The sequence below is a fragment of the Prunus persica genome, chromosome G4, assembly GCF_000346465.2.
Source record: "Prunus persica cultivar Lovell chromosome G4, Prunus_persica_NCBIv2, whole genome shotgun sequence".
NCBI lineage: Eukaryota > Viridiplantae > Streptophyta > Magnoliopsida > Rosales > Rosaceae > Prunus > Prunus persica.
In genome coordinates this window covers 24,466,552-24,481,757 of record NC_034012.1, presented here as the reverse complement: position 1 = coordinate 24,481,757, position 15,206 = coordinate 24,466,552, and positions in this window count along the sequence as shown.

The following is a 15,206-nucleotide window of genomic DNA, read 5'->3' as shown; positions in this document are numbered from 1 at the left end:
GCTAAAATATGAAAATTATGAGATAATATTTGTTTGTGGGAATTTTCTGTGTATTCTTCTCCTTGTAGGAGGTCATATTTATAATACAACGAAACCTGAATGGGCAAGTAAATAATAAATTCATAAATCTATTTACAGTAGGAAATCAGGAATTAAAGTAAATCAATTACAATTATAATAGGAATTCTTGGTGTGTAAGGAAAGTAAGTCAATATCCACAAGTCACGCCAACACTCCCCCTCACGTTGGTGCATAGATGTCGCCAATGCCCAACTGATCCAGTGAATTGTGGAATGCTTTACTGGAAATCGCCTTTGTCAAAATATCCGCCAATTGATCCTCGGATTAATATGAAAATTATGAGATAATATTTGTTTATGGAAATTTTCTGTGTATTCTTCTCCTTGTAGGAGGTCATATTTATAATACAACGAAACCTGAATGGGCAAGTAAATAATAAATTCCTAAATCTATTTACAGTAGGAAATCAGGAATTAAAGTAAATCAATTACAATTATAATAGGAATTCTTGGTGTGTAAGGAAAGTAAGTCAATATCCACAAGTCACGCCAACACTCTTGACCTAGGTTCTTTCACTTCCTCGGGGTCGAGGATGGTTAGGTCTCGTATGGGTATTTTTAGTAATTTTTGGAATTTAATGATAATGATGTAAATTAAATTATAAGGGTATTAAACTAAACAACAAGAAAGTAAATGTAAAAATAAGATCGAAGCAACAATAAACGTAACTTTAAATAAGAATGAAACAAGAACGATATGAACGAAAAAGGCGATAAAATAAATAAATTTGAAATCAAATTAAACTTAGAGTAAATTCGATAACAAAAAGTAAAGCAATAAACTTGAATCTTAGCACTCTTGACCTAGGTTCTTTCACTTCCTCGGGGTCGAGGATGGTTAGGTCTCGTATGGGTATTTTTAGTAATTTTTGGAATTTAATGATAATGATGTAAATTAAATTATAAGGGTATTAAACTAAACAACAAGAAAGTAAATGTAAAAATAAGATCGAAGCAACAATAAACGTAACTTTAAATAAGAATGAAACAAGAACGATATGAACGACAAAGGCGATAAAATAAATAAATCTGAAATCAAATTAAACTTAGAGTAAATTCGATAACAAAAAGTAAAGCAATAAACTTGAATCTTAGAAAAACGTAATGAAAAATGCAAGAAATTAAAGTTACACTAACGAAAGCGAAGAACTGATCTAGTCTACTTGCTTGGAAATAAAAACCTAGTCTAGGAATAGAAAAGTGAAAGACAAAAAATAAGTTTTTGTGTCTGATATTTGGGGTCCCCTTTGAGTTGATTAAGGTATATGCCAATGTGGCAACCATAAGTGATCAAAGAAGAGCTATATGTGTGTATGCCCAGAAAAAGTTTACTGGTCGATGGCCTATATTTTATGTTTGGTAAGTAGTAATGCACGTATTCACTTCTTCTTCTAAATTTAGAACACACCACTACAAAAATTGAAATAGAAGACGGGAAACCACCGTCGTCTAGAAGGTTTTCCAACCGTCATGAAATCAACCGTCATCTTTTGTACAAAAAATAACGACGGTTAATACCCGACGTCGTTAAGGAATTCAACATCCAGATTTATTACGAATCGACGTGTAATTACTATATAATTAGCCTAAAATGAAATCTTCGACAACATTAGATGACGGTTTTACGAAAACTGAGACGTCTAAAGACTTTTACATGTCAAGATCAAAAGAAGAACCGACGTACAGATAATTATCCACGTCCCTAAAAGACGGAAAAAAGACTTGGATAAGCCATAAACTTTCGTGGTTAATTTGTACTACGTTAAATAAACAAAGAAACCGACGTCTAAAACATAAACGACGACGTTCACACAAACCAACAGACGTTTAAAGAGTATTACATGTCATTTGTCTCTCAATAACTGCCGTAACATGACATAACCACGTCCTACACCTGGCATCACCGACGCTTATGTAATTATCCACGTCGCGAACTGAAATAAAAACTGACGTGTTAAGTTTATTCCGCGTCTGTTTCTTGCGAGACTCGTCGTTTAACTTGTACAAAGAAGGCCCTTTGACAGAGTTAGACGTCACTTTTTCTGAATAACAGACTTCTAAAAGATTTAAAATGACATAATATTACTCAATATCGATGTACAAAACTGAACCCCACGTCGGTTTTTGTCTAAGGATGACGTTATAAATAGTATTGAAGGTGTGGACAGGAAAACAACCGACGTGGATTATTATATATTCAACGTCCGTGACATTAAAATAAAGGACGTGGTTAATTATTTCACTACGTCTAGAGATCCATCTGCTTGACGTTGTAATTGCTTACCACGTCGGTTTTGATTACATAATGACGTGGTTGTCCTTTTAAAAGTCCGTTGTTTAACCTGCCTTGACGTATGTATGCTCGGAGACGTTAGTTGTTTTAGACTAGCCGACATGCAAAACATCTGTCACGACAGTTAATGGTACTGAACGGCCTTTATTTCGCCCTTTAGACAACGGTTTATTTTAAGCAAACTGACTTGATTTCTTTTTTAGATGTCTGTTTTTTTGTTTTACGGTCTTTTGCCTTTTTAAAACCCGACGTTGTTTTTATTTTAGACGTCTGTGTTTCCGATTTTTTTTACCTGACCGTCGTACTTTACAGCTTTAACCCAGCTTTTTTAATTTCTGATTTGTCGTGCCCAAAGCCTGCATAATGAAAATGTGATCATAATTAAAATGATGTACATAATTATTAAATAATCTCATACAATTAACTAAATAACTAATGTTATGTATTACAACAATCAATCAATCCATATATCTTCACACCCATCTCTAATATTTTCATTCCCAAACTCACCCACTAGGTCATCAAATGTGTCAACATTTGGTATCTCTCTAGTAAATGGCTCACATTCAATTCTAGTATTACCTAGCACATCATCACCAATAACATCATTATATTTTCTACTAGGTATTGATAACACTACCGACCAACCACGATGCATTGGGTCGTCAACATAAAATACTTGTTTGACTTGAGAAGCCATAACAAATTGGTCATTCCTATGTCCAATTTTACTCAGATCTACAAGGGTAAATCCAAGTTCGTCAACTATAAGGCCCGAAGTGTTATCTATCCAATCACACCTCAAGACTGGGATTCTAAACTTTTGGTAGTCAAGGTCCCAAATTTCTTGAATAGCACCATAAAAACCCATATTGGAGACAATAGGGTTTTTATCCTTCGCACTAGCAACTTGCATAGTATGTGCAAGTAAATAAACTCCACTATTTTGGAAAGTTTGCACATCATCTTGTGCCTTGGTGTTAAATTTAACACCATTAATAAGATAGCTCCTATATGATGGCACTGCCATGCTTGGACCAGCTGCTAGCCACCTCAAATTTTCTGATACACCATTATGCTTTTCCCCACTAAGTTCACTTTGAACCTGCAAATTAATCATATATATCTTAATTCAATCTAACATATAGAATGGAAGAAAATTAAAAGTTGAATATGCATGTCATTCAATTACATATATATATATATATATACCTTAAAGTGGAGCCATTGAATGACAGTGCTATTGTGCTTATCTTGCAGCCACTTTGTTCTCTTTCTAAATTTTGGATAAGTGGTCTTGATGTGGATCATATGTTCCTTACATTGACACGAAAAAATCAAGCATTATGGTCCCTTGTATATAAGATAAACATAAAGAATAATAATATTTAAAATGGCTCCATATAAAAAATAAAAGTCATACGTACTCGATATAAGGTAGGACTTCCTCCGTATTCTCCAAGACATATAGATGTGCCTGGTTTAACAAGTCCCGATCAACTAAGCTTACGGTGAAACCTGATAATAGCTTCAAAATTCCCATCTTCTGGCTTGAAGGCACTCCAACTGTACTAACATCAGATAAATGCTCGAGGTCAAAACTCTACAGCTTCTTCAGCTATATACCGCTTAGCAATGCAACCTTTCGGACAAGTACGGTTCTGAATATACCTTTTTAGCATTTTCATATACCTTTCAAACGGATACATCCATCTAAAATATACTGGGTCACATAGACGAACTTCTCTAACAAGATGTACTACTAGAGGAACCATGATATCAAAGAATAAAGGGGGAAAGTACTTCTCAAGCAAACACGAAGTAACTATTACATCTTCTTCCAACTTATCTAGCTTGGAAACATCTACCGTCTTTGCACATATAGCATTGAAGAAGAAGTACAATCGAGTTATTGCATACCTCGCAGGCTTCTCGAAAACAGAACGAATTGCTATAGGGAGCAATTGTTGCGTTAAGGTATGACAATCATGAGATTTAAGTCTAAGAAGTCTTGAATCTTTTAAAGATACAAGATTTTTTATATTTGAACAATAACCTTCAAGGACCTTCATACCATAGAAAGAATTGCAAACCGCTCTCTTCTCTGCTCTTGACAAATTCCAAGGCCCTGGAGAGAAGCAAGTATATCTTTGTCCATACTGGAGTTGCAAATCAGTTTTGACCCCCATGTTCAATAAGTCTAACCGAGCAGCAATCCCATCTTTATTTTTTCCAGGGATCTCCAGCAATGTACCAATGATACTATCGCAAACATTCTTCTCAATATGCATAACATCTAGGACATGCCTCACATGAAGGTATTTCCAATACTTGAGATCAAAGAATTTTGATTTCTTCTTCCAACAAACTCTGTCACCATCATTCTCACCAACACTTCCCCCATTTTTCGAGCCCCATATACAATTAATATCTTCAACAATGTGCAGCACTTCTTCTTCGTTTAATGGCTCAGGAGGCGTGCCATATTCTGATTTCCCATTAAAAGCTGCACACTGCCTTCGATATTGATGATTGATTGGTAACCATTTTCTATGCCCAATGTAACAAATTTTGTGACCATTTTTCAACCTGTGACTAGGTGTATCATTGCCGCATATTGGACAAGCTTGATGTCCTTTAACAACACAACCAGATAAGTTCCTATAGGCAGGAAAATCATTAACTGCCCACAGTAATACACCTCTGAGTGTAAAGTATTCTCCTATATCCTTTATTTATTTGACATCAGAGATAAAAACACTTTACCAAAATATTCATTGACCCAGAAATAGTGCACAAACCAATTGCAGAGAAATAGAGAGGGAGAAAGAGTGTGTGTGCGTGTGAATATGAAGAAAGTTCAAATTTTAATTTAAAAAACCTAACACAGAAACACAAAACCGTCGTTGTAATTCAATACAGACGTCGGTTTTATAAAAATACTGACATTATATCTTTTTTAAAAGGCGGTAAATAAAAACCGTCGTGGGATTTCATGTCTAATGACGGTTACGAAAAAGATCTATGTCTAAATGAAAAATAAAACCTCTGTTTTACAAGTTTAGAATAGAGTCAGTGAGACTTACGATTAATTTTGCCTTCTCTACAACCTTTGGATCAAGAATGTTTCCCTGTTTATCTTCTCTTGCCTTCTTCCACAGCAGAGATCGAACGATTTCTTCACCGGGCATGGTTTCTTCCAATTGATCCCCCAAACCAACGTACCCTTTTTGTGACAACCTATGGTTGTACTCGCATTTCTCCCTTCTCCATGACTGCTTAGAATGCACTGCCTTAAAATCTGGGGATAACCTTGAAGCTACAAAGGCATCACATTGCAATTTCTCTATACAGTTATAAAGCTGAGGGGGCTCTTTTAACTTCTCCTTCTCATTTGATTATGGAAGGATAAACTACCTAGTTAAGGTAAACTTAAAATCCTTCCATTTTTTGGAGGCAGACGACAGCACCATCTTCTTGCCCCCTTCCCCAACAACATAAGCCATTTGAACAGCTTCCCAAATCTGCTTCTTCAGGTCCTTGGGCAATTGAGTCCATTTCTTGTCCACAAGAGGGACTCTGGTGCGTGCCAAAACACCAATGTAACTCTGCATCTCAATAGCAGCCTTGCCATGTGGTCTGCCACTTTTATTGTACTCAATGACAGGCTTAATCTTCTGGATTTTTCTCTTCACAACACAGCTCATTGTGTTGATACCGCAAGTCGATTTCATCACTTCATCACATGTCGTAGAGCTTGGGTCTTTCTCGAAGATTGAAGTAAATCTCATCTTCTTTGTAGGATTGCTTGGAACATATTTGGATTCACCCATTTGTGCCTTTGAAACTGCAATGTCCTTGCCTTGACCTTTTGACGCTTGAGCCTCCTTACTTTGAAATTTCGAAACCATGTTTAGAGAGAAATACAAACTGCAAGAAAAACAACAACGATTAGATAAAATACAAACGTAAAATGAAAGCTCAGACGACGGTAGACAAACAGAACCGTCGTGCTAATCTATAGAAACATGGATGTGCTAATATGACGTGGTCATTAACTTAACACGACGGTAATTAAATAAAACCGTTGTCGTATTATAAGTTCATAAATAAAAAAACCGCCCAGTTTTCTCTCTCCCACGTTTGTTTCAAATCAAACGAAGGTTTTTCTCTTTCAAACGTCGTATTTATTAACACACCACATCGGTTATTATGAACAACCGTGCTTTGAAATAGCACAAATTTAATTACCGTTGTGGTGTGTTAACCCGTCATCCTCACATGACCTATGAGTGGGAACAGTGAAAGATCTGGCTTTTTCAAACATGAGTCTTGTTTCAAACATCAGTGGAACTCGTTCTTTATATATAAAAAAAGACTTCATGATAGGGAAAGTGAAGAAAGAAAAAAAACAGAGTGAGAAAATATCTTCGGCTTGCAAAGAAAGTTTTCTTCAGAATCAAATTTTGGAGATGAAGACGAGGAAGAACGTAAAAGAGAGGGAAACTGAGAATCAGAAACACAGTTTTTCGGAAATGAGAGGGAAATGAGAGGGAAACTGAGAGAAAACTGAAAATTTTAGAGAGAACGTAAAAGTTTAGGTCAGGTGATCAAAAAGTTTATATAGTGACCCAAAGATAAATACAATGACGGTAGTCATAAAAAACCGCCCTAGTATGTACTTACCACGATATTAAAATAACATCAACCGACGTGGTTAGTAAAAAAGCCTTTTGACTTTAAATTTTAGAGAGAACATAAAAGTTTAGGTCAGGTGACCAAAAAGCTTATATAGTGACCCAAAGATAAATACAACAATGGTAGTCATAAAAACCGCCCTAGTATGTACTTACCAAGACATTAAAATAACATCAACCGACGTGGTTAGTAAAAAAGCCTTTTGACTTTTTGTATTCCGAAAACGATGTGGTTAGTTGGGCGCTACACTTCAAAAGTTTACTTTTGAAGAAGTGATATTACAAGTTACCACGTCATTTTTGTATATGGAACCGACGTTGTTTGTCTAAACCTCGTTGTCTTTAGTTTAATGACCACCGTTGTTTGTCTTAATCTCATATGTTTAATATGTCTTCCGTGTTTCAAGAACCAACGTCGAATCCTTTTGTTAAACGGCATTAGGTGTAATATAACCAGCGTGGATATGAAATTTTTTTTTTTATAAATTGAGTTTTTTTCATGATCTTTCAATTTCAGTTTTCAATTAGGGTTCCAACTTCTTCTTGCCCTTGGTTCTGTCTCACCTCTTAGGAGGCAATTGTTTGGATGTTGGTGTGTGTGTGTATGTTTGTGTATCTGAAAGACACAAACATACATACATCACCAACGTTCAAAAAATTATCTCTCTGAATGCAAATCTGTTTTTGCCGTCGTCAAATTTTAGAGGCAATTGTTTGGATGTTGATGTGCGTGTGTGTTTCTGTATCTGAAAGACACAAGCACACACACATCATCAACTTCCAAAAAATTGTCTATCTGAATGCAAATTTGTGGCTGCCGTCGTCAAATTGTTGAAGCAAATTTTGGGATATTGATGTGTATGTGCCTTCGTGTATCTAAAGACATGAAGACACACACATTATCAACGTCTAAAATATTGTCTTTCTGTGGTCCGATTATGATGAGGAACAGAGTTCCATCTGGTAAGATTTCGTAACTCTTGGGATCTTAGAAAAATCTGATTCTGTCGGCGGTTTTCTATATAAACTGTCGTGGTTGTTCTCAATTCTTGTCATTAAGTTGATCTACCGATGTAGGATACCAAAATCCAAGAAATAAATAGTAAAAAAAAAAATTACTATTAAGACGACGGTTTAGATATAAGGTAAGACGTATAAAGTGAATAAATAGTTAAAAAATAATATTATTAAGACGTCGGTTTAGATGTAAGGGTAGACGTATAAAGTGAATAAATACGACAGTAATTTTAACTTCATGACGTGGTAAATTATATTATATGGCATTAATTGAACAAACCAACGTGGTTAGAGTTAAAGATACCGTCATAGTATGCTACAAGAAATAAGTCGATAAATTTATCTTTACTGTCGTTGTATATTTATTTAATACGGCGGTATTTTGTAATATAACGCCGTGGATTCTTTGAAAATTATATGGCGCCGGATACGAAAACTTGGTTGTGTTTATTACGGAGTAAAAACGGCGGCTGTTTCTTTACACCGTCGTCTTTACTTTCTACGTCGATGGATTCATACCTTCTGCCGTTGTTTGTGGGCTTAGAGTGTACTCTGAGGAAAACCTTTTTCAATAAGACGTCGCTTTTTTAATTAGGTGTGTCATTTTTTAAAAACACCCATTGGAATCTCCATTTTTTAGGTGTTTAAATTAATCATATATGGCGGTTTTATAAAACCGTCGTCTTTTCAAACACAACGACGGTTTTCCGTTAAACCATCGTATTTTTTTGGTCGTCTTTTTCACTTTTTGTAGTAGTGACATTAGGGAAATTTTATTAATTGGGTTAAACTTGAATTTAAATGTGTTTTTAAAAAAAAATTATTGTTGGGTGAACTTGAATATTTACAGGGTTTAATTAAAACATCTATTAAAAATATTGGGGGACAGTTGCGGATGATGTAGTGAATTTTTGCTTGAATATTTTGAATGAAGGGGCTAGTGTCAAGGTTGTAAACCATACTCTCCTCACTTTAATACCTGTTTCCCTCTTTTCGACCGAGGTGGCCGATAGAAGGAACTTTTGGTCCTTCTTCTTTTGAATGAGGAGCGTGCCACCACCAAGCCACAAATTTGGGCTTGAATGGAATGTGAGTAGATGGATATGTCGTGCTTCTAACTTCTGATCAAATGATTGATCGGCCAAGCAAGGAACCTCCTCTTGACCTAGATTCTTTCACTTCCTCGGCCTCTACATACCATTATTCTTAATTGTGATGGTGCTTTGGACCATGAAGGAGAAAGGAGAGGTTTGGGGGGCTTTTGTAGAGATAATGCAGGGAGATTCATATGTGGGTTTGCTACTTTCAGTCCACCTAGGCTGAATGTATTAGGCACTGAATTGGTGGCATTGAGGGAAGGGTTATTGATGATGGGTTTTTATTACAGGTACTCTATTTAAAATTCTTATTTTAGTCCTCAAATGTTCAAATCAATCAATATGATTCTTATATTTTGGTCTACACATCAATTTGGTCTTTATTGTCGCATTCCAACAAAAGTTTGTTAAAATTGGTCACATATCATCACCTCATCAACTTTAAAGGATATTGCATCAAAATTTAGCTCAATTTAGTCCTAAAACTCAAATTTTTGCTCAACAAAATCAACTACTTTCTATTTAGGGTTTCACATTCATGTTTCGTCAAGGAGAGTACACAGCCTTATTGAGCAAAATATGTAATTCTTAACTCTGTTTTTCAGGGTTTCAATTCCTTCATCCAAACAAAGTGTTGAGGATCACATTGATTGATTTGAAAGTTTGAGAACTCAAATGAGAACGTTTGAAAAATTCAAGGACCATCAAAAACCCTTTTCAGTGTCTTTCTATTCGAAGAGGCTGTATTTGTTGCAAGGGCAATCTCTAGAAGGGACTAACGTGAGCTATAGCCCAGGTGAGTTGTTATTTTATTGGCCTAAAATTTAATTTAGCCCACTCATGCCTACTAATGACAATCATGTCACGCTCACATCCAAAGACTCATAGGTTTGCAATCTTAGTTGAGATGTCTATGCTAGAGTTTCTTCGATCTTACGTGATCATTAGTGAAGGCGCACCAAATTGTCTTAATTTTGATATTAGACCGCTCCATTATTATAATGGTCCTTTGTGGCTAGTTTGTATTTGCCCTTTTGTGGCTAGTGGTTTTTTTGACTGAATTATGAATGCAAGCCTGGAATATCTAAATAAAAATATGAATATTAGTGAATGCCACCCAACAAAATAATAACTTAGAGGACAATTAATGTGATGGATCAATATTTTCTTTGGAGGGACACATTGAGACACGACGTCACAACATTCAAGTTACATTGTGTGAGTTTCCCCTTGATTCAATTTTAGTTTCAAAACAAAAACTTTGGTTAAAATTTGGATGGCTAATCGATATATAAAATGGCGTATTTCCTTTTTTCCTTTTTTTCCCCTTATGGTCTAAACTCAAAATAACATAGAAAAATGAAATTTGGATTCGAGATAGGTTCTTTTTTTTTTTTTTTTGTGGAAGGCTCATGATTTGCTTTTGATTTGGAGATGAGCAGCCAAAGAAATGGAATAGGAAGTTGGACCAAAATGTATTTCGGGACATATCAATCAAAAACATGACCCACTACTAACAACATTAATATCGTCTCCAACTTAACTACCTGTTTAGTAGGTGTGGGGTTTTAACCACTCGTTAGAAGCACTTTGTGGCTAGGGACAAGTCGAACCCCGACGGGGATTAATTCCACCCTTCGTGTGTAGGGACAGCTCGTGGTATTTACCAAAACAAAAAACAAAAAAACAAAGGCATCGATGTCAGTCATATATTATATGAGACTTTGTATTTTGTGTTAAGTATCCGATATGGACTCTTTGTATTCTTCAACAACCTTAATATAGTCTCTATCCTATGCCCACTTGTGTCTTGGCTCATACTTGAACAAAGGTTCTTTGTTACTTACAAATGTTTTTCCACTACTACAAAAAAGCAAAAAGACGACGGTAAATCACCGTCGTGTATTTGGTTTTTCAATGGTCGTGGAATCCACCGTCATCTTTTCCCTCATAAACCACGACGCTAAATAACCGTCGTTGTTAAACAATACAACGTCATCAAAAAATACAAAACGACGTCTTTGTACTGCAAAAAGATCTAAAAAAAGCAATCGAGGATGATAATAGATGACCAATTCTCTAAAAACAACGTCGTTAAAAAGGGAAAATATGACACATATTAAGAGAACAAAGCCGCAAGATAGACATACAACGACGACAATAAAAATACGCCAACGTTAAATATAATTTTCACGACAATAAAAAATATGACGTCTTTAAATACATTAAAAGACGACGTTATTGATACCTACTACGTCGCACATATAAACACAACCGTCGTACAATTAATTTTCCACTTCGATTTTTCGATAAGAGATGACGTGGAAATAGTTGTCAGTGTCATTATTTACGACGTATGTGTTTCTATAGTAGACGTTGAAAAACTAAACAACGTCAGTTACAAATATATGAGAGTCGTATTAAAAAATTTATACGTCCTATTTTCAGAAACAAACAACGACCATAAATATTAGACGTTGTTAAATACAACAACGTCGGAAAACAATAAAAACAGACGTGTTTAGTCTGCTAAAGTTCTACAACGTCTCTTATTTACAAAAAACCGTCGTGAAATAAATTTTCCACTTCGATTTTTCTAAAAAAGATGACGTGGAAATAGTTGTCAGTGTCATTATTTACGACGTATACATTTATATAGTCGACGTTGTATTTATATGTATTCATTACTCACGACGAAAAAATATGACGTCTTTAAATACATGAGAAGACGACGTTATTGAAATATACTACGTCTCTTATTTACAAACAACCGTCGTGAAATAAATTTTCCACTTCGATTTTTCTAAAAAAGATGACGTGGAAATAGTTGTCAGTGTCATTATTTACGACGTATGTATTTATACAGTTGACGTTGAAATGCGAAACAACGTCGGTGTCATTTATATAGTCGACGTTGTATTTATATCTATCATCATTACTCACAACGCACTTAATAATATAGACGACGTTGAACTTCTAAACAACGTCGGTTTTAAATAAATGAGAGCCGTATTACAGAACATATAGACGGCGTTGATTATGATGAGAGCCGTATTACAAATAACGTCGTTTAATTGTTATTAGACGGCGGTTATAATGAATTTCCGTCGGAATTCATTTCGTTCCTCTTCGTTTATAAAAGAACTTGCGACGTGGAAAATGTATGATGACGTCGTATTTTTTAACGTTCAGATTATATATCTCGTTTTTTAGACGTCGGTATTATGGGATTGGAGTCGTGTTATTTTGAATTACATGGCGGTTCTTAATCCTTCCCCGACGTGATATCCTGAATAATTGCTTCACAATAGCGTCGTGGTTCTTCATTGTCACGTTGCTTTAAGACGTCGGTAAATATGCTGAATAACTGGTTCACAATAACGTCATGTTTTATTTGAACGTAGAAAGTGAAGAAATCACATTACAATATATTACAAAATTAATGTCATACACTGCCAATTACATAAGCATCATTCAATCCATATATCTTCACACCCATCTCGAATATTTTGACCGCCTAACTCACCCACCAGTTTATCAAATGTGTCAACATTTGGCATCCCTCTAGTAAATGGCTCACACTCAATTATCACATCACCTAAGACTTCATCACCAATAACATCATTATATTCTCTATTAGGCATTGATAACACTACCGACCAACCACGATGCATCGGGTCGTCAACAAAAAATATTTGTTTGACTTGAGAAGCCAAAACAAATTGGCCATTCCTATGTCCAATTTTACTCAAATCTACAAGGGTAAATCCAAGTTCGTCGACTACAAGACCAGAACTATCTATCCAATCACACCTAAAGACTGGGATTGTAAACTTTTGGTAGTCAAGGCCCCAAATTTCTTGAATGACACCATAGAAACCCATATTTGAGAGAATTGGGTTTTTATCCTTGGCACTAGCAACTTGCATGGTATGTGCAAGTAAATAAACTCCACTATTTTGAGTTGTCCGCACATCATCTTGTGCCTTGATATTGAATTTAATACATTTAATAAGATAGCTCCTATATAATGGCACTGACATGTTTGGACCAGCTGCTAGCCACCTTAAATTTTCTGATACGCCATGATTGTCTTCCTCAAGTTCACTTTGAACCTGCAAATTAATCATATCTTAATTCAATCTAACATATAAATAAGAAGAAAATTAAAAGAGAAATATGTTATTCAACAACATATACCTTCAAGCGTAGCCATTGAATGAAAGTGCTATTGTGCTTATCCTGCAGCCACTTTGTTCTCTTTCTAAATTTTGGATAAGCAATCTTGATGTGGATCATATGTTGCCTACATGACACGAAAAATTCAAGCATTACGGTCCCAAATATAGAAGATAAACATAAGAAATAATTTAAAATGGAAACTTAAAGAATAAAGCTCATACGTACTCGATATAAGGTAGGACTTCCTCCGTATTCTCCAAGACATATAGATGTGCTTGATTCAACAGGTCCTGATCAACTACGCTCACTGTGCAACCTGATAATGGCTTTGAAAGTCCCATCTTTTGGCTTGAAGGCACTCCAACTGTACTAACATCAGATAAATGCTGAGTACAAAACTCTACCGCTTCTTCAGCTATATACCGCTCAGCAATGCAACCTTCGGGACGAGTACGATTCTGAACATACCCCTTCAGCACTTTCATATATCTTTCAAACGGATACATCCACCTAAAATATACTGGCCCACATAGACGAACTTCTCTAACAAGATGTACTACTAGATGAACCATGATATCAAAGAATGAAGGGGGAAAGTACTTCTCAAGCAAACACAGAGTAACTACTACATCTTCTTCCAACTTATCTAGCTTGGAAACATCAACAGTCTTTGCACATATAGCATTGAAGAAGAAACACAAACGAGTTATTGCATACCTTGCAGGCTTCTCCAAAACAGAACGAATTGCCACAGGGAGCAATTGTTGCATTAAGGTATGACAATCATGTGATTTAAGGCCAAGAAGTCTTGAATCTTGTAAAGATACAAGATTTTTAATATTTGAAGAATAACCTTCAGGGACCTTCATACCATAGAAAGAATTGCAAACCTCTCTCTTCTCTGCTCTTGACAAATTCCAAGGCCCAGGAGGCAAACGAGTACGTCTTTCTCCATACTCGGGTTGCAAATCAGTTTTGACCCCCATGTTCAATAAATCTAATCGAGCAGCAATCCCATCTTTATTTTTTCCAGGGATCTCCAATAATGTACCAATGATACTATCGCAAACATTCTTCTCAATGTGCATAACATCTAGGGCATGCCTCACAGGAAGGTATTCCAATACTCGAGATCAAAGAATATTGATTTCTTCTTCCAACAAACTCTGTCACCATTTTCAACCATATGCAGCACTTCTTCTCCGGTTAATGGCTCTGGAGGTATGCCATATTCAGGTTTCCCATTAAAAGCTGCACGTTGCCTCCTATATGGATGATTGATTGGTAACCATTTTCTATGCCCAATGTAACAAATTTTGTGGCCATTTTTCAACCTGTGACTAGGTGTATCATCGCCGCATATTGGACAAGCTTTATATCCTTTAACAACACAACCAGATAAGTTTCCATAGGCGGGGAAATCATTAATTGTCCACATTAATGCAGCTCTGAGTGTAAAGTATTCTCCATTATGTGCATCATACACTCCTCTAATCCCAACCCACAAGGATTTTAAATCATCAATCAAAGGCTCCAAGTAGACGTCTATATCATTTCCGGGTTGTTTAGGACCGGAAATCAATAAGGTTAACATCATGAACTTTCGTTTCATGCACAGCCATGGAGGGAGATTATATGTAACTAAGATAACCGGCCAACAACTATATCTGCTACTTAGAGAACTGTGGGGATTGAATCCATCAGATGAAAGAGCCAATCTCAAGTTTCTCGGCTCATTACCAAACTCAGGCCATTTATCATCAAGAAGTTTCCAAGACGGGGAATCCGCCGGATGAGACATCTGACCGTCAATTGATTTTCTAGCAACATGCCACCAAGT